Genomic DNA, 20,234 nt, shown 5'->3' with positions numbered 1-20,234 from the left:
TGTCTGTCTGTCGTCCGGAGTACCAGTATGTACAAAATTGTTAAGGCTTTCGTGGCCACTTGTTGACAAACTGCCTATTGGCTTCTGTCTCGGGTTCTTCGGCCAACGTTCATCTATTGATTTTTCTTCTGACGTTTCGCCAGCACGAGTGGCTGGCGTTGTCAAAGCTTCACCCTCCATTGCCGGCGGTGAACTGGAGGCGAGCTCGCGGGCGCAGGCTATATGTACCTGGCGCGCCAACGTCCGAGGGCTTCTCCGCGGTCATTTCCTGTGCGTTTCTCCTCTTGCTACCTGCGACGGTCGTTCGCTGCAGTTCGGGAAGCCAGGATCCGTTTACCTTAGGGCTTTCCTCTTTCTTGTTGAAACAGTTCGCGTGTTTTTGGATTTCTACAGCTTCTCTGAACAAGCGCGTGTGATAGTGCTTCTCTACAGCCAGAACTTCCGTGTCGGCGAATTTTATTACGTGGTCGGTCTCATTCAGTGCGATACCTGCACAAACTGTCAAACCACCACCCCAGCCAGAAAAGAGGCACGATTAGTACGCTCGTAACGAGAGCAGGACGAATATGTGAGCCTCAACACCTCAAACGAGAAATGCAACATCTGGATACTGTTCTGAGGAGCAATGGGTACTCCACAAATTACATTAGAAGTGCAACAGAGCCAAACACTCGGCGAAGTAAGGAACCAGAAAAAGAAATGTCGGGTACGGCCTTTCTGCCATACATTCCCAGAGTGACGGACAGAATCGGCCGTATATTGCGCAAACACGGCGTAAAGACGATTTTCAAACCGACAAGGAAGATCAAAGAGTGTCTTAGATCGGCGAAGGAGAAAAGAGACCCACTTGCAATGTCGGGAATATACCGTATACCTTGCACATGCGGAAAAGTTTATGTCGGAATGACTGGACGATCCATTAACACCAGGATCAAAGAGCATAAGCGACATTGCAGGTTGGGGCAGGTGGAGAAATCGGCCGTGGCAGAGCACGCACTGAATGAGACCGACCACGTAATAAAATTCGCCTACACGGAAGTTGTGGCTGTAGAGAAGCACTATCACACGCGCTTGTTCAGAGAAGCTGTAGAAATCCAAAAACACGCGAACAGTTTGAACATGAAAGAGGAAAGCCTTAAGGTAAACGGATCCTGGCTTCCCGTACTGCAGCGAACGACCGTCGCAGGTAGCAAGAGGAGAACCGCACCGGAAATGACCGCGGAGAAGCCCTCGGACGTTGGCGCGCCAGGTACATATAGCCTGCGGCCGCGAGCTCGCCTCCAGTTCACCACCGGCAATGGAGGGTGAAGCTTTGACAATGCCAGCCACTCGTGCTGGCGAAACGTCAGAAAAATCATTAGATGAACGTCGGCCGAAGAACCCGAGACAGAAGCCAATAGGCAGTTTGTGTACCAGTATGCGTTAGGCCGCCAGTCTGCTCGAGTTTGCTCAGGCAATGGTCATGGGCGGTTGGATCGATCGGTTGGTCGGTCGCGCACTGAGACGCGAGATGCCTGGAGCGTCGGCGCATGTGAGGTCGCCACGTGAGTCCAGTGGGCCGCGCCGTATAGCGAGGGGTAGTGGCTTCGCGGCCGACACGAGAGCAACAGGAGTCAACCCACGACGTCGGTCTGGCCGGTGCGAGCTGCGACGCCGTGAGACGGGAGATCGGCGCGCCTTCCTGCGTCCGTTGAAGCGGCTGGCAGCGGACGGTTCGGGAGAGTGTTTCGGGGGTGCTGCGCCAGGTCCCCGCCAGAAATCGCAGTTATTAGAACTTAAGTGATTTTGTGACATCTTGCTTTATTTACTTGTTAAATTCTACTTGTTGCCTTGGTTAGTCTCTCGTCCCCAGCTTGCCCGTCTGTCTCTCGTCCGCATTTGTTAGTCAGTTAGTGTCTGTCTATCGGTCTCTCGTACGTTAATAGCTACCTCTGTCATGTTTGTCGGAATCGGTGTTTTCGAATTTATTGCTTCAAGGCCGAATTCTTGAAATATGTTTTTATTTTGGCTATCATCTAGCGAGGTGGTATATGTGTAATGTAGAGCATGTTGTACATATGTCTGCAGTTTATGGGTTTTATTTAAATAGTCATTTTAGGTTATAAGGTTGCCACCCTTCCACCGTAAGAGTCCTTAAAAAAAATGCAGTTTCGGTGGCAAATAATTTGAGTGTTGTACCGTTTCCATCCCTCTTACGGGGTGCATAGTTTACGTGTTTGTGTGAATTGTTGAAACATTTTTGTTTAAAGTAACCTGGTGTGTTGCAGATTTGAACCAGTGTACTCTTTCAGAGGTTGTTGTGAGCGGTCATGACCACGGCCGTGGTGAAAGGCAGCAGGCAAGCTCCTCGGACCGAAGGCTCATACTGTTAATATTGTTCATTCTGCCTTTAAATAAAATTGTAACTTGATATTTCGAGGGTGCTTTTCTGCTTATAAGTTTAAATCTGTTTTTGAAAAAGCTTTTAGGAATAAAAGTCACATTTGTTAAAAGTAATTTGACTTTCCATCAGTCACTTCCTGGTGGACTTGGCCACTGTTTCTACGTTTCGATACAGTGTATCGATACGTGGAACTGTTTCAGTGTTTCGGAACGGCTATGGTTCACTGTTTCGAAACAGTGGTGTTTCATTCCGCCCCTGTTTCGGATAACCGCACTAGATTCGATCTCGAGCCAGACACAGAAACTGTATCGTTGTTTCAAAATAAGGCTGTTTCAGTCCACTTGTGCTTGGAACGGACTAATTGTATCGAAACAGTGAAGTTTCATTCCCCTCTGTGTCGGACGAGATTCGGGCTCGGCACAGATACTGAAACACAACGTACCACTTCGTGAAACACTTTCAAGAGTGTCGAAATCTTTTTGACAAGCAATAGCATGAAGCTTAAGATATCCGAAAATGGAGCTTCATTTCTAGCTGTCTGTCCTATTCCGAACCGGTGTAACATCTGCTTTATAAACACTAACCAAACAATAAAACAACGCATACTATTCACATTCAAAATAATAAATATGTGAAAATCATTCAGTTAAATTACACATTTTTATAACTTACGCTTCTCTGTTCATGTAAAGTAGTCATATGAAGAAACGCAAATAAGCCTACAACATTTTGAATAAAAAAGGCATAGAGTGACAGTTATTGGACATATACATAAATCTGATGTAGGTATAATTGCAAGCAATCTGTTTGACATATCACTGATAGTGTAATGGTGAACGGGAAGGTCTGGGAAGCATGGTGAATTTATAGTAACGGTTCGAAACACCTTGAAAGACAAAAAATTTTTCTGTTATATTTTGTTATTTATTCGAATTATTTGGCATTATTTGTGAGTCTATAGTCACTGTGCCTATTATCCACAATGATTCCCTTTGTGTGCATGGAAATTAGCAGGATGGGTATATTACCCATACTAGCGGAATGTGGGAATCCCAGTAGCATATCCGTTGTTTCTGCAGTTCGCTCCCACCTCCAGTTCCGTTCGTGGTGGTTTTTCTATCTTCAGCTATGTCTGTCCTGAGCCAATTGAAAAGTATGAAAGTCACACGACACGAAAGCAGCGCATTTGCTGCAGGAAATACGAAACTGGCAAGACGCCTAAGTGATAGTTTCATACTTTCTGCGTTATGATTAGCGCTCTCGCACCTAATTTGTGTTTATATGGACATACTTATACAGTAGACATTGAAGGTGATAAAATGTGGTTTATTAGATTACAAAACACAAATGGTTTCACTGTTTCGAAACAGCATATCGAAATATTACATTGTACTGTTTCATTTGTTTCGAAACAGTTATGTGTTTCAGTTTGCCCATCTCTACTTCCTGGCAACTACTTCGACGCTCACCTAATGTGATTAAATGTGTTAATGTTCTTGATGAATTGCTAGTAAATAAAGTAAACTCTTTAAGAAAAAAATATGAAAGTAAATTCGCGGTTCAATCCTTAATTTATGAGCATGAGTGCAGTTCCCGGTAAGGGATGGACGCCACGCCGCACTGTTGGTGCAGGACAGGCAGCAGCGTCGAAATTTTCAACACAGCCTGCAAGGTAATCGCCTTGCCTGCGGTTGCCGGCTGTTTTCGGAAATGCCGACACTGATGTTTCGCTGAGCGAACGTGGTCTTCTACGGCACAAGTTCTCGGCGACGGCCGTGAGGTGTGTGTGTGTGTGTGTGTGTGTGTGTGTGTGTGTGTGTGTGTCGTGCAAACCGGGCCCGCGTGGGGCGCAAAGTGTCAACACGGCGCCGGTAAACAGGGCGCGGCCGGGCCGCCACGTCACACCCACCCCAGCGCCCTGCGGCCTCTCCCTTAAGCCCGTCTCACACGGAGCAAGATTCGCTGTTAAGTTTCTTTGCTGGCTCGCGCGACGGCTACCTTGCGGGCTCCGTCGTCTGCTAGCGGGCTACCTTGCTGGGAGCCTTGTAAAATTTCCAGGGTAGGTCAGGTGCTATTTTTCTTGCAAGGTTCCCTGCGTGCTACCTGCGTTGGCCAATCATGAGGCGTTTCGTTTGTGACGTCAGACGCGGAAAGCTTGGGCGGGAAGCCTTTGTTGATAGTCGCTTTTATGCTGTCGTGAGGTGCGGTAGGAAGTTCTTATAATTATAAAATAATTGCATCGCAGTGATCCAAGGAAGCGATTGAAGCATTGATATGTACTTCTAGGGAAGAACAGTGTCTGTACGTCGTGAAAAGCGCAAACTATTATAATAAACACTTGCGTGCAGAGGCACTCGAAAGAGTTGCAAATACCAATACATCCATTCGTATAAAATTTGCAAAGGATGTACGATCTTCTATCCTATAAAATAAAGTCGTATATAACAGTCATTATTGGTATATTTACAAAATCAAACAGTAATGAAATAGTGATACTTTTCAAACAAAAGTAGGTATTATGCGAATTAACCTCAACTCTTTATGAAGCATGGAGAGCACACCTTCTCCAGCGTTTCTCCTCTTAACCCAGTTTTTCGTCCATTCCTTCTTTCTTCTTCTCTCATTAGCGTGCATTTCTGCATCGTTAGCACCAAAACAGCTAATAACGCCAGTTTTCTCTGAACATCTGTACCTGAAGCAGCCATCTTCGTTCGATACGACATGCAGCCGATCACAACACAACTAGCTGCCGATCTCGCACCGTGGGAGAGCTTCGGCACGGAAAATGGCCGGCCGGCTCCTTTCCCTGCAAGCCGGCAGGCACGCACGCCATCTCCCCAGCTTGCGGCGAACCCTGCTCCGTGTGAGGCGGGCTCTACACCAGGTTGGCGGCGTGCGGCGGGGTGTTCTGCGACGCCCTTCCACAAGGTCGTCGGGTAAGCGGCCGGCAGGAAACACTCCGACTCCGACACGGCGACCTCTGAGTCATCTAAGTACCGGACGTGGTATCACGCTCGCCCGGTGCCACGAATCAGATACGAGCTCCGCGTTCTCGCTGTAAACCGCCAGCGACTCGCGTGACGTCATCTCTAAACCCACCGCCTCCGTAAAGGCGTCGGCACACGAACCGTGCATCCGAACGCTGAGCGTGCCCAGTTTCTGACGTCATAGCGTGGAATAGCACGTTCGGTATCTGGCATGTCAGATACTCTGAGCGTGCGTCTGAGCGTTGACCAATGAGATGGCGCAACGCCACCTACGTCACACGCACGCCGTCTCCCTTCAGTACAGAGTTGTGAGGCGCCATATCGGCATTCATTTCAGGCCTATATATACACATATATATGCCGCTTCTGAGCACCAGAAAATTCAGAATCACTGGAAAACCCGTTGTTAGTTGTGTGATTCGTTCCAATAAAATAATGAGAAACATCATATTGGTGGCAAGAGAATTATTGTAACTTCCGTATTATGAGAGTTGTTGTTGTGGACTTCAGTCCTGAGACTGGTTTGATGCAGCTATCCATGCTACCCTATCCTGTGCAAGCTTCTTCATCTCCCAGTACTTACTGCAACCCACATCTTTCTGAATCTGCTTAGTGTATTCATCTCTTGGTCTCCCTCTACCATTTTTACCCTCCCCGCTGCCCTCCAATGCTAAGTTCGTGATCCCTTTATTCCTCAGCACATGTCCTACTAACCGGTCCCTTCTTTTTGTCAAGATGTGCCACATACTCCTCTTCTCCCCAATTCTATTCAATACCTCCTCATTAGTTACGTGATATACCCATCTAATCTTCAGCATTCATCTGTAGCACCACATTTCGAAAGCTTCTATTCTCTTCTTGTCCAAACTATTTATCGTCCCCGTTTCACTTCCATACATAGCTACACTCCGTACAAATACTTTCAGAAACGACTTCCTGACACTTAAATCTATACTCGATGTTAACAAATTTCTCTTCTTCAGAAACGCTTTCCTTGCCATTGCCAGTGTACATTTTATATCCTCTCTACTTCTACCATCTTCAGTTATTTTGCTCCCCAAATAGCAAAACTCCTTTACTACTTTAAGTGTCTCATTTCCTAATCTAATTCCCTCAGCATCACCCGATTTAATTCGACTACATTCCATTATTCTCGTTTTGCTTTTGTTGATGTTCATCTTATATCCTCCTTTCAAGACACTGTCCATTCCGTTCAACTGCTCTTCCAAGTCCTTTGCTGTCTCTGACAGAATTACAATGTCCTCGGCGAACCTCAACATTTTTATTTCTTCTCCATGGATTTTAATACCGACTCCGAATTTTTCTTTTGTTTCCTTTACTGCTTGCTCAATATACAGATTGAATTATGAGGCGCCGGCCGGTGTGGCCGTGCGGTTCTAGGCGCTTCAGTCCTTAACCGCGTAACCGCTCCGGTCGCAGGTTCGACTCCTGCCTCGGGCATGGATGTGTGTGATGTCCTTAGGTTAGTTAGGTTTAAGTAGTTCTAAGTTCTAGGAGACTGATGACCACAGATGTTAAGTCCCATAGTGCTCAGAGCCATTTGAAACATTTTGAATTATGAGAGTAGGCTATTTGAAGGCAGCGACACACTGAGGATCCACCCAAAACTCATTGTTCTTGGTACAATTTCTTATAATTAAATTTCGATTAATAACATAATTATCTCCGATTAACGTTTTTAGCACGGGTAACACAATATTTTTAAAATGTGGGAGTCCGTTGTTGGTGTATCGTAGTAAGTAGCGTCTCTATCTAGTTATGCGACTTTGATGCGACGGTAGTTCGCGTCTTAGCATTCCCAATTTTTTTTCCTAGCATTCGTGTTTTTATTTAGTTCTGATACTTTATTATTGGTTTAATATAAGTTATGCTATAATATTTGATGTTATGTAAATATAAGTTCACCTTTTTGGAGGGGTGACTTTGTTTTATTGGCTTAATCTACGGGACAGCTTGCGCTACTTGTATGAAGATATTTTGCTCCTTTTTCTTTTACGCTTCGTAATTCACATGTTGCAAAGATTCTGCTACTGGGAAGGAACAGTGATCAAGTAAGACTGACCTTGGGGTTTCACTAAAATGTGGGAATGATGAAATAATGTTTATCTTATGCGCAGAAGTATTCCAAATTTGTACCGAACTGTTTGCACTGGAACTTTTATAAGCCTGTGTCCTTATTGACTGGACATGGTACTTTCCTTTTCGTGAACGATGGAGGAAATGTGCATTTTAATAGAGCTAGCGTGGAAATTTTACGCGCGCCCATTGAGTAAACAGTGTTATTTACCAACTAGAAACATCCCTCAACTGCCGCTGGAGTGCGTTGCGATCGGGTATACGACGTCGGGGCCCACGTACCGTATACACGAGTCGCATCGTTCCTGAGCGTTCAGCAGCACGTTGAACTTGGCACGCTCAACGTTAACGTTCGACAGCACGGTCCGTGTGCCGACGGCTTAAGCTTGCCAGTCTGGGCCGCTGCCGTTTTAACATAAAACTCGTCAGCAGAGTCTGCTGTCAGGTACAAGGGGGACTACACTGGACCAGTGTATATCACTGAGTCCCGGGCTCGATTCACGGCTGGGTTCGGGTTTCCTCTGACCGTGGACTGGGTGTTTCTATTGTTCTGATCATTCTATCATCATTCATGAAAGTGGCTAGGTTGGACTGTGTATGGATTGCGAATGTGTACAGGCGCTGATGACCGCGCAGTTGAGCGCCCCACAAACCAAATCATCATCATCATCATCATCATACACCAGTGTAGAAAAGGAACGAGCACACAATGTCGCAAGGACTCACTAGATTCCCCTGTACACACAACCGTTTGGCATCACGATTTTTACACAGGGTTAAGGAAAATTCGTGCACTCGGACTACGCAGCGCGACTCCTTACATACTGGCAATACAGAAACATCTCACAAAATTTCGCCCTGAGCGTATTTACTGCGAGAAATAAACGTTAAAGACTGGCAATCTGGCAGCACTGTAATCATATGTACGGTAACTACATCCGTCAGCAGAAAGAGCGGTTCTGTGTAGATGGTTCAGTGGGTAGCGTTTTCGGTTCTTCTTCTTCTGTGTCCGGATGCACCCATTATATCTTCCCTTCCCAGTAATTAGCAACGTAGTTTGCTTTGTCATTGACTTTCAAAATATCATCTTTAGTGCATGTTATAGACATATCTGGGCAGATCAGTAGGTGGTCCAAGTCCTGTATTGCTCCGCATTCACACCTGTCGCCATCACTGTAGCCCCATTTAAATAGGTTTGATTTGCACCCAGTTACTCCAGTGCGCAGCCGGTTTAATGACCTCCAAGTTATAAAAGGTAGTTGAAATCCTGCAGATCCCTGCTCAAATACACTCCTGGAAATTGAAATAAGAACACCGTGAATTCATTGTCCCAGGAAGGGGAACTTTATTGACACATTCCTGGGGTCAGATACATCACATGATCACACTGACAGAACCACAGGCACATAGACACAGGCAACAGAGCATGCACAATGTCGGCACTAGTACAGTGTATATCCACCTTTCGCAGCAATGCAGGCTGCTATTCTCCCATGGAGACGATCGTAGAGATGCTGGATGTAGTCCTGTGGAACGGCTTGCCATGCCATTTCCACCTGGCGCCTCAGTTGGACCAGCGTTCGTGCTGGACGTGCAGACCGCGTGAGACGACGCTTCATCCAGTCCCAAACATGCTCAATGGGGGACAGATCCGGAGATCTTGCTGGCCAGGGTAGTTGACTTACACCTTCTAGAGCACGTTCGGTGGCACGGGATACATTCGGACGTGCATTGTCCTGTTGGAACAGCAAGTTCCCTTGCCGGTCTAGGAATGGTAGAACGATGGGTTCGATGACGGTTTGGATGTACCGTGCACTATTCAGTGTCCCCTCGACGATCACCAGTGGTGTACGGCCAGTGTAGGAGATCGCTCCCCACACCATGATGCCGGGTGTTGGCCCTGTGTGCCTCGGTCGTATGCAGTCCTGATTGTGGCGCTCACCTGCACGGCGCCAGACACGCATACGACCATCATTGGCACCAAGGCAGAAGCGACTCTCATCGCTGAAGACGACACGTCTCCATTCGTCCCTCCATTCACGCCTGTCGCGACACCACTGGAGGCGGGCTGCACGATGTTGGGGCGTGAGCGGACGGCCTAACGGTGTGCGGGACCGTAGCCCAGCTTCATAGAGACGGTTGCGAATGGTCCTCGCCGATACCCCAGGAGCAACAGTGTCCCTAATTTGCTGGGAAGTGGCGGTGCGGTCCCCTACGGCACTGCGTACGATCCTACGGTCTTGGCGTGCATCCGTGCGTCGCTGCGGTCCGGTCCCAGGTCGACGGGCACGTGCACCTTCCGCCGACCACTGGCGACAACATCGATGTACTGTGGAGACCTCACGCCCCACGTGTTGAGCAATTCGGCGGTACGTCCACCCGGCCTCCCGCATGCCCACTATACGCCCTCGCTCAAAGTCCGTCAACTGCACATACGGTTCACGTCCACGCTGTCGCGGCATGCTACCAGTGTTAAAGACTGCGATGGAGCTCCGTATGCCACGGCAAACTGGCTGACACTGACGGCGGCGGTGCACAAATGCTGCGCAGCTAGCGCCATTCGACGGCCAACACCGCGGTTCCTGGTGTGTCCGCTGTGCCGTGCGTGTGATCATTGCTTGTACAGCCCTCTCGCAGTGTCCGGAGCAAGTATGGTGGGTCTGACACACCGGTGTCAATGTGTTCTTTTTTCCATTTCCAGGAGTGTAGTTCCATTGTGGAGTGTGGCAAGCAAGCAGGACATCGTGGGTTCGATTTTGGGTCGAGGCATATTTTATTTTTTATCTGCCAGATGTCGACTGCGTGGTACGGTACCTGATGTCTCAATCGTCATACAGTGACTGCAGTGGGTCTTCTGCGAAATATTTGCAGTTGGATACAACGGAAGTACAACCGCTTTCACTGGTAAGCTTTCAAAGAAGCTTTTTGCACGTCGTCGACGCGAATTGTTTCGCACCACTGCATCTACTAGATTCCAAGCCTGTTCTGTGTGTACCCTACCCCTGTGGCCCCATCGATTAGTACCAATTATTATTCCTGCCACGTTCAACTCCATTACACTTCTTTATGGCCTTACGTGACCAGGACGGCTAGCAGCGAGCTTTGCAAATAATTTCCAAACATGTACTATCGGATACATGTGGTTTAAGAAAGGTTCCTGAATACTAACCCACCGAGCGAGGTGGTGCAGTGGTTAGCACACTGGACTCGCATTCGATATGGCGACGGTTCAATCCCCCGTCCGGCCATCCTGATTTAGGTTTTCCATCATTACCCTAAATCCCTCCAGGCAAATTCCGGGATGGTTCCTTTGAAAGGGCACGGCCGACTTCCTTCCCCGTCCTTCCATAATCCGATGAGACCGATGACCTCACTGTCTGGTCTCCTCCCCCAAAACAACGCACCAAATCGCTTCAGGCGAATGCTGGGATGGTTCCTTTTCCAGGGCACGGCCCACTTCGTTTCCCATCCTTTCCTAATCCGATGAGATCGATGACCTCGCTATTTGGTCTCTTCCCCAACTCAACCCAATGTACAGGCATACTAACGCAAAACGCTATCCACTGCACCAACCGCAGATCTCTACTGCTATTTGCTGAGGGAGGTAGTTAGCGTGCCTGTGATCACAGTGTTGGCAGATTGCCAATAATTAAAGTCCATCTACTGTCGGAAATATGCGCTGGACGAAATTTTGTGAAAGACGTTTTTGTATTGCTAGTGTGTGAGGTCCGACTGCGCGAAATTTTCTTCACCCTGTATACCATTACACTGACCGACTGGCTAGCAGTGAATATTATTCTGTTTTTACGTACATACGAGAGTGTGGTAAAAGTAGTGCCTCCGAATTCTTTATTCTGTTCTCAATATCGGTTGCTGTTTACCTGTCAAGCATATTACTCGGTCGACCTTCCCGCTTCGCTGATGCAAGTTGAAATCCTCTGCCGCTAGAGCGTAGCACCTGTAGAAGGCAACGAGTTACGTGGCCGAAATATTGTGCCAGAGCGACACAAACATCCGGCAGTAGATCCGATTATTCCACATGTAGAGATCTCGCCGGGAAAGCCTGAACAGTTACAATAATAATAATAATACTGTAATAAGATTGTGTACAGCACTATACTAGCCCTTATGTAGATACTCCTGTGACGCCCAGCCAATTAATGAATTTATCTGTTTCGAAGAGAGCCATGAAGAAATTTCTGGACTACTGCTGATACTATCGACACTATGTGATAAAAAGTATCCGGACATGTGGCTGAAAATGCCTTACAAGTTCGTGGAGCACTCCATCGGCAACGCTGGAATTCAGTACGGTGTTGGCCCACCCTTAGCCTTGATGACAACTTCCATTCTAGCAGGCATACGTTCAATCAGGTGCTGGAAGGTTTCTTGGGGAATGGCAGCCTATTCTTCATGGAACGCTGCACTGACGAGAGGTGTCTATGTCTGTCAGTGAGGACTCGCACGAAGTCGCCATTCCAAAAGTTCCCAAAATTTTTCTATAGGATTCAGGGCAGGACACTGTGCAGGCCAGTCCATTACAGGGATGTTGTTGTCGTGTAACCACTCCGCCACAGGCCGAGCATTACGAACAGGTGCTCGATCGTGCTGAAAGATGCAAGCGCCATCCCCAAATTGCTCTTCAGTAGTGGGTAACAAGAAGGTGCTTAAAACATGAATGTAGGCCTGTGGTGTGATAGTGCCACGCAGAACAAACAATGGTGCAAGCCCCCTCCATGAAAAACACGACCACACCGTAACACCAACGCCTCCGAATTGTACTGTTGGCACTACACACACTAGAAGATGACGTTTACCCGCCATTCGCCATACCCACTCCTTGCCATCGGATCGCCACATTGTGTACCGTGGTTCGTCACTCCACACAACATTTTTCCACTGTTCAATCCTCCAATGTTTACTCTCCTTACACCAACCGAGGCGTCGTTTGGCATTTACCGGCGTGATGTGTGGCTTATGAGCAGCCGCTCGACCATGAAATCCAAGTTTTCTCACCTGCCACCTAACTGCCATAGTACTTGCAGTGGATCCTGATACAGTTTGTAAGTCCTGTGTGACGGTCTGGATAGATGTCTGCCTGTTACACATTACGACCCTCTTCAACCGTCGGCGGTCTATGTCACTCAACAGACGAGGTCGGCCTGTACGCTTTTGTGCTGTATGTGTCACTTCACGTTTCCACTTCACTGTCAAATAGGAAACAGTGGACTTAGGGATGTTTAAGAGTGCAGAAATCTCGCTTACAGACGTATGACACCCAACCACCTGACCATGTTCGAAGTCCGTGAGTTCCGCGGAGCTCCCCATTCTGCTCTCTCGCGATGTCTAATGACTACTGAGGTCGCTGATATGGAGTACCTGGCAGTAGGTGGCAGCACAATGCACCTAATACGAAAAACGTTTGTGTTTGGGGGTGTCCGGATACTTTTTATCACATTGTGTACAATTTAGAGAAGTCATTTTCTTGAAATATTTAGCATTCGTTACGAATATGTCTTACTTTTATCATCAGCGATGTATGGAAGAAAGGACAACATACGTATGTAGTGGGTGGTCTATGTTGTGAGGAACCTCTGACCTCCATCGCATTAATGCTGATAATCGAGAAGAAGAAGTTATTGCAGCCGAAAAAATACCCCGTGTCCTTAAAAGATGCTCGTCATCATCAAAGACTGAGATATCCACAAATGAAAAATAACCGTGTCACGTGGATAACTGGGTACACCCTCAGTTACATATTAATGAGGCGCAGTGCAGTATTCGAGGATCACTAGGAGTTTCTTGTACACCAATATTAAAAAGTAATAGAGAAAAAGAAACATGCAGAAACGGGAGGCAGTATGTTATGAATAATGATTGACCGGTACCTTTGCATCAGTATCCTAGTGTGGAGAAGAACAATTCATATTCTTTCATTTCAAAAAAGAACTTTATGTTCTCCACCTTTCTTGAGCAGATATTTTAGTTCCGAACAAGACTACGCATATCATATGAGAGAATAAAATCGTCATGCGCAATTTTTATTTTATTTTTAAGAATACTTCCCTAGTATTTTCGTGTGCGCTCCGTTATCTAAAAAATTGGGTGTAACTTTATTTCACGTTAATATGGGAAAGATACCATACTGCAACGTACATATAATTTGCTCTATTTGCTACGAGAGGACTAACTCCATTACTACTTCATCACATCACGTAAGTCCGGTACTCGACACTGCAGTTTCTTCAAGAAGAAATATGTAACACAATTTATCTTTCCTTTCTGCACTTAAGGACTACATTTGATTTCAGAAAATAGAGTACACTTTTACGAAAAAGAAAAATAATTTAAAACACAAAGTCTGATCACAACGTAATGGGGATTCTTTAATTTCACGGGCTAAATGCATCAGATTTAAAAATTATTTTTACCTTGTTGGTGCACATATTCCTGACGTATGTTTTAGTTTTCAGCTATTTTGAATCCGTAGTTGATCGCTGACAGTCTAAAAGACAGTAAGTGTTTTCGAATCGTCGGCGAATTTTTGCTTTCGAAAAAGACGGATCAAACAATTTGGATTAAATCTTCTGTCTGGAACCGCGTGGCCGCTACGGTCGCAGGTTCGAATCCTGCCTCGGGCATGGCTGTGTGTGATGTCCTTAGGTTAGTTAGGTTTAATTAGTTCTAAGTTCTAGGCGACTGATGACCTCAGAAGTTAAGTCGCATAGTGCTCAGAGCCATTTGAACCATTTGATTAAATCTTCTTTGAAAATGGAACAAAGTGCAGCACAGCATTCGAAATGCTGGCTGTGGCTTTTGGCGAATTTATTATGAGTAAGACAAAGAGTTTACGAATGGTATAATCGTTTCAAAGAGGGTCGAGAAGACGTTGAAAATGACGACCACCATGGATGCCGTAGCATATAAATTACTGACAACAATGTGGAAGTGGTAAAGAAAATGGTTCTATAAAATCGCCGAATCACCATGAGAGACGTTGCTCATGATATCGAAACATCCTTTGGCTCATGCTAAGGAATTTCTTCGCATGTTTTGGACATGGAACGTAACGAGCAAAGTTTGTTCCGAAATTCTTGAATTTCGACCAAAAACGATGCCGCACGGACATCTCTCAAAAATTTGCTGGATGAAGTCGACAACGATCCAGAATTTCTAAACACGATTATAACAGGTGACGTAACATGGATTACGAGTATGACGTCGAAAGCGAAGCCCAATTGTGTGAATGGAAACTGACTGAAGAGCGAGGACCAAAAAAAAGTTGGTTAAGTTCGTGCACGTGTGAAGGTTCTCCTCACTGTTTTCCTCGTTTACAATTGCACAGCGCATCAAGAGTTCCTGCCTTACGGTCATACGGTAATGAGGAATGCCACTTGGAAGTTACGCGCCGTTTGCGTGAAGCGATCCGCAGGAAACGACCAGAATTGTGGCAAAACAACTCGTGGAAATTGCGTCACGATGCAGCTCCCGCTCAATGCTTGTTCGTGATTTTTTGGCAAAAAGAAAAAAAAACAGAACAGTTATGTTGCCGCAGCCACCGTATTCGCTGGACACGGCCTCCTGCGACTTCTTTCTACACCCGAGAACCGTGAGACGACGTCGCTTTGCCACCATCGAGGGGATAAAAACAGAATCCCTGATGGAGGTGAACACCATAACGAAAAGTGAATTCCAGAAGTGCTTCCAAGATTGCAAAAAGCTCTGGCATAAGTACATTATATCTGAGGTGGATTACTGTGAAGGGGACAAAGTTGTTGTTGATGAATAAATAAGGATTCCTTAAGAAAAACAAAAATTCCCGTTACTTTTTGATCGCACCTCGTATGGCAGGTACGTGCCGAGTAAAAATGTGAGGGACGGGAAAAACCCTACTGTGAAAGCAAAGAGAGCTTCACTGCAAGTTTAAACGCAGCCAAAACCTCTCAGAGAAACAGATGCTAAACGATAACAAAGTTAGCGTAAGGAGGGCTATGCGTGAAGCGTTCAGTGAATTCGAAAGTAAAATTCTATTATATACCGACTTGACAGAAAATCCTAGGAACTTCTGGTCTTACGTTAAATCAGTAAGTGGCTCGAAACAGCATATCCAGACACTCCGGGATGATGATCGCATTGAAACAGAGGATGACACGCGTAAAGCTGAAATACTAAACACCTTTTTCCAAAGCTGTTTCACAGAGGAAGTCTGCACTGCAGTTCCTTCTCTAACTCCTCGCACGAACGAAAAAATTGCTGACATCGAAATAAATGTCCAAGGAATAGAAAAGCAACTGGAATTACTCAACAGAGGAAAGTCCACTGGACCTGACGGGATACCTATTCGATTCTACACAGAGTACGCGAAAGGACTTGCCCCCCTTCTAACAGCCGTGTACCGCAAGTCTCTAGAGAAACGGAAGGTTCAAAATGATTGGAAAAGAGCACAGGTAGTTCCAGTGTTCAAGAAGGGTTGTCGAGCAGATGCGCAAAACTATAGACCTGACATCGATCTGTTGTAGAATTTTAGAACATGTTTTTTGCTCGCGTATCATGTCATTTCTGGAAACCCAAAATCTACTCTGTAGGAATCAACACGGATTGCGGAAACAGCGATCGTGTGAGACCGAACTCGCTTTATTTGTTCATGAGACCCAGAAAATATTAGATACAGGCTTCCAGGTAGATGCCATTTTCCTCGACTTCCGGAAGGCGTTTGATACAGTTCCGCACTGTCCCCTGATAAACAAAGCAAGAGCCTACGAAATATCAGACCAGCTGTGTGGCTGGATTGAAGAGTTTTTAGCAAACAGAACACAGCATGTTGTTCTCAATGGAGAGACGTATACAGACGTTAAAGTAACCTATGGCGTGCCACAGGGGAGTGTTATGGGACCATTGCTTTTCACAATATATATAAATGACCTAGTAGATAGTGTCGGAAGTTCCATGCGGCTTTTCGCGGATGATGCTGTAGTATACAGAGAAGTTGCAGCATTAGAAAATTGTAGCGAAATGCAGGAAGATCTGCAGCGGATAGGAACTTGGTGCAGGGAGTGGCAACTGACCCTTAACATAGACAAACGTAATGTGTTGCGAATGCATAGAAAAAAGAATCCTTTATTGTATGATTATATGATAGCGGAACAAACACTGGTAGCCGTTACTTCCGTAAAATATCTGGGAGTATGCGTGCAGAACGATTTGAAGTGGAATGATTATATAAAATTAATTGTTGGTAAGGCAATTGCCAGGTTGAGATTCACTGGGAGAGTCCTTAGAAAATGTAGTCCATCAGCAATGGAGGTGGCTTACAAAACACTCGTTCGACCTGTACTTGAGTATTGCCCATCAGTGTGGGATTCGTACCAGGTCGGGTTGACAGAGGAGATCGAGAATATCCAAAGGAGAGCGGCGCGTTTCGTCACAGGGTTATTTGGTAAGCGTGACAGCGTTACGGAGATGTTTAGCAAACTCAAGCGGCAGACTCTGCAAGAGAGGCGCTCTGCATCGCGGTGTAGCTTGCTGTCCAGTTTTCGAGAGGGTGCGTTTCTGGATGAGGTATCGAATATATTGCTTCCCCCTACTTATACCTCCCGAGGAGATCACGAATGTAAAATTAGAGAGATTCTAGCGCGCACGGAGGCTTCCCGCGAACCGTACGCGACTGGAACAGGAAAGGGAGGTAATGACAGTGGCACGTATAGTGCCCTCCGCCACACACCATTGGGTGGCTTGCGGAGTATAAATGTAGATGTAGATGTAGATCGATTCCCAGCCGCGTCGGAGATTTTCTCGAGGGCTGGGTGCTGTGTCGTCCCCATCAACATAGACGCTCAAGTCGCTGGAGTGGCGTGAAATAAGACGACCTGCACCACGCGGCCGAACTTCCCGAAAGGAGACTCCCAGCAAAAATGTGCCATACGCACATTTCATTTGCTTTACTGACAGAGAGAGTAAAAAATGATGAACAATCGGAGTTTTAAGCAGAGACTCGTGCAGCGCAGTAGGTTAGTAAGTTCCTAAGTGTGTTGTTCGCTTTCACTGTCCTCCAGATTGGTGTGCAGACAGGGCGAAACTGTGTTTTTTTTTTCCGTTTGGCAGCAGTGGCCACGTTGCGGCAGAAGCCAAGTGCCGAAGCGGCAGCGAACGAGCAACGCCGGTTTCGAAACGGGCGGCCTTGAATTGTCAACGACTGCCAGGAGATACGCCGATCGGCGCCTCACGGAACGAGCCCAAGGCCCCCAGCAACCGCCACGTTACACTACACTACACTACACTGCACTACACTACACTACGCTACACTAGGCACTGCTACCGACAGGCAACAAGACAGGAGGCACATCTACGCACATAGCAGTCAGCGGATGTGATGCCTGCTCAGGCGGAATATCTCAACAATCTGTACAGTTCCCCTCAACGCGGTGTCCGTTTGGTGACAAATAAAATCTCTAATCAGCTGAGAACTGAGGAGTGATGACGTGCGTTTGAATCTCTCTGAGGCTGTACATGCTGCGATAACGGGTACCGGAGAAAACAGTTCATTCTGTGGTGTCACCGCCAGACACCACACTTGCTAGGTGGTAGCCTTTAAATCGGCCGCGGTCCGCTAGTATACGACGGACCCGCGTGTCGCCACTATCAGTGATTGCAGACCGAGCGCCACCACACGGTAGGTCTAGAGAGACTTACTAGCACTCGCCCCAGTTGTACGGACGACTTTGCTAGCGACAACACTGACAAAGCCTCGCTTATTTGCAGAGAATATAGTTAGAATAGCCTTCAGCTAAGTCAATGGCTACGACCTAGCAAGGCGCCATTACAGTTTATATTCTTGACAAACGTACCGTCAAGAACGATGTATTCAAATGATGGATTAAAGTTAAGTATTCCAGCAGCTACGTACTTTTCTTTATAGCAGTCATTCCGTATCCTGTTTCAGACCTCACGCCAGCCTGCTTGAGTTTAACGCGTCCATTTCAGCCTTCTCTAGCTATACAACACATTCGAAGAGTAATGACATCTCTAAAGAGGGCAATCACGTAAGGTATATGGACTAATATCGGCTCAAGGTGACTGCAAAGAAAGCTTGTAAAATAAAAGAAATATTTTAACTGATTCATGAAAGAATGAAGTACGAAAGATTCAGCAAAAGACAGCGGCAAACAGCAATGTAAGTCACTCAGCAGTGAAATAAATAGGAAGTGCTGAGAACCGGAGGCGAAATGACTCCAGGAAAAAAATGTTAAAAGAACGGAAAAAAATAGTCGTACGAACGACAGATTCAGCATATAGGAAGATCGAACAACCTTCGGCGAAATTAGGAGCAAAGCCCTCAACATTGCAGTGGGGAATTCACTCTTTAAACATAGAGAACAGCAGATAGGTGTAAAGATTACTCTAGTGTTGGCAGAAGAGCCAACACCGTGTTACTAGAGAAGACCGAAACTCACGCGTTTTAGCTCACGCAGGCTGGCGTGAGGAGGGAAGGACTATACTGACGTGAGGTCTGGAACATGACAAGGAATTAGAATTCAGAAAGCGGACGTAATTAGTTGGATACTTGACTTTAATCCATTAATGATGAACGTCTCTCTTGACGGTACATGATTCACAATATTATCTGCTCAGGATACATAGTAACTGAATATGGCGCCTTGCTAGGTCGTAGCAAATGACGTAGCTGAAGGCTATGCTAAACTGTCGTCTCTGCAAATGAGAGCGTATGTAGACAGCGAACCATCGCTAGCAAAGTCGGCTGTCCAACTGGGGCGAGTGCTAGGAAGTCTCTCTAGACTAGACCTGCCATGTGGCGGCGCTCGGTCTGCAATCACTGATAGTGGCGACACGCGGGTCCGACGTATACTAACGGACCGCGGCCGATTTAAAGGCTACCACCTAGCAAGTGTGGTGTCTGGCGGTGACACCACAATTACACTGAAGCCTCTACGAGGGAAAGGAACTGCCTGAAATGGTTCAAATGGCTCTGAGCACTATGGGACTTAACTTCTGAGGTCATCAGTCCCCTAGACCTTAGAACTACTTAAACCTAACAAACCTAAGGACATCACACACATCCATGCCCGAGACAGGATTCGAACCTGCGACCGTAGCGCCTAGAACCGCTGGGCCACCACGGCCGGCAATTGTCTCATATCTGACAGAAGAAGAAATGGCAGTCAATATGGAAGAAGTAGCGGAAATGGTGTTAAGAGTGATAGTTTAACAGAACTTTGAAAGACTCGCCATCAAATAAGGCGGAAGGCATCCTCCATAACGTTCCTTGGGAATTTCTTTAATAGCTGGGAGAAGTGTCAAGCAAATAACTGTTCATGTCGGTTTGTAGAATCAGTGAGTCAGAAGGTATACCATCGGACTTGCGCAAAAGTACCACCCACACAATCCAGAAGATACCAAGGGCAGAAAATTGCGACAACAATCGCACGCAGCTCATGCATTCAAGTTACTGAAGAGGATGATACACAGAAGAGAGGAAAAGTAAATTGAGCGACTGTTCGATGAAGATCAGTTTCGCTGAAGGAACGGTAAAGCCAGCGCAGAGGCACGCGGCAGGTCTAACGTGGCAATTGAAGATGACAGCAAGACATGTTCATAGGATTCGTCGACCAACGTAAAGCGTTCGACAATGTAAAATCGCTGCTTTAAATTCCCAGAAAAATAGGTGTAAGGCGTAGGAACAGACGGATAATATGCACTATGTGCAAGAGGCAAGATAGAAAATTAAGAATGGAAAAGGAAGAACGATGTGT

This window comes from Schistocerca cancellata, chromosome 12 (genome assembly GCF_023864275.1).
Source record: "Schistocerca cancellata isolate TAMUIC-IGC-003103 chromosome 12, iqSchCanc2.1, whole genome shotgun sequence".
NCBI classification, from domain to species: domain Eukaryota; kingdom Metazoa; phylum Arthropoda; class Insecta; order Orthoptera; family Acrididae; genus Schistocerca; species Schistocerca cancellata.
This window is presented reverse-complemented; position numbering follows the sequence as displayed.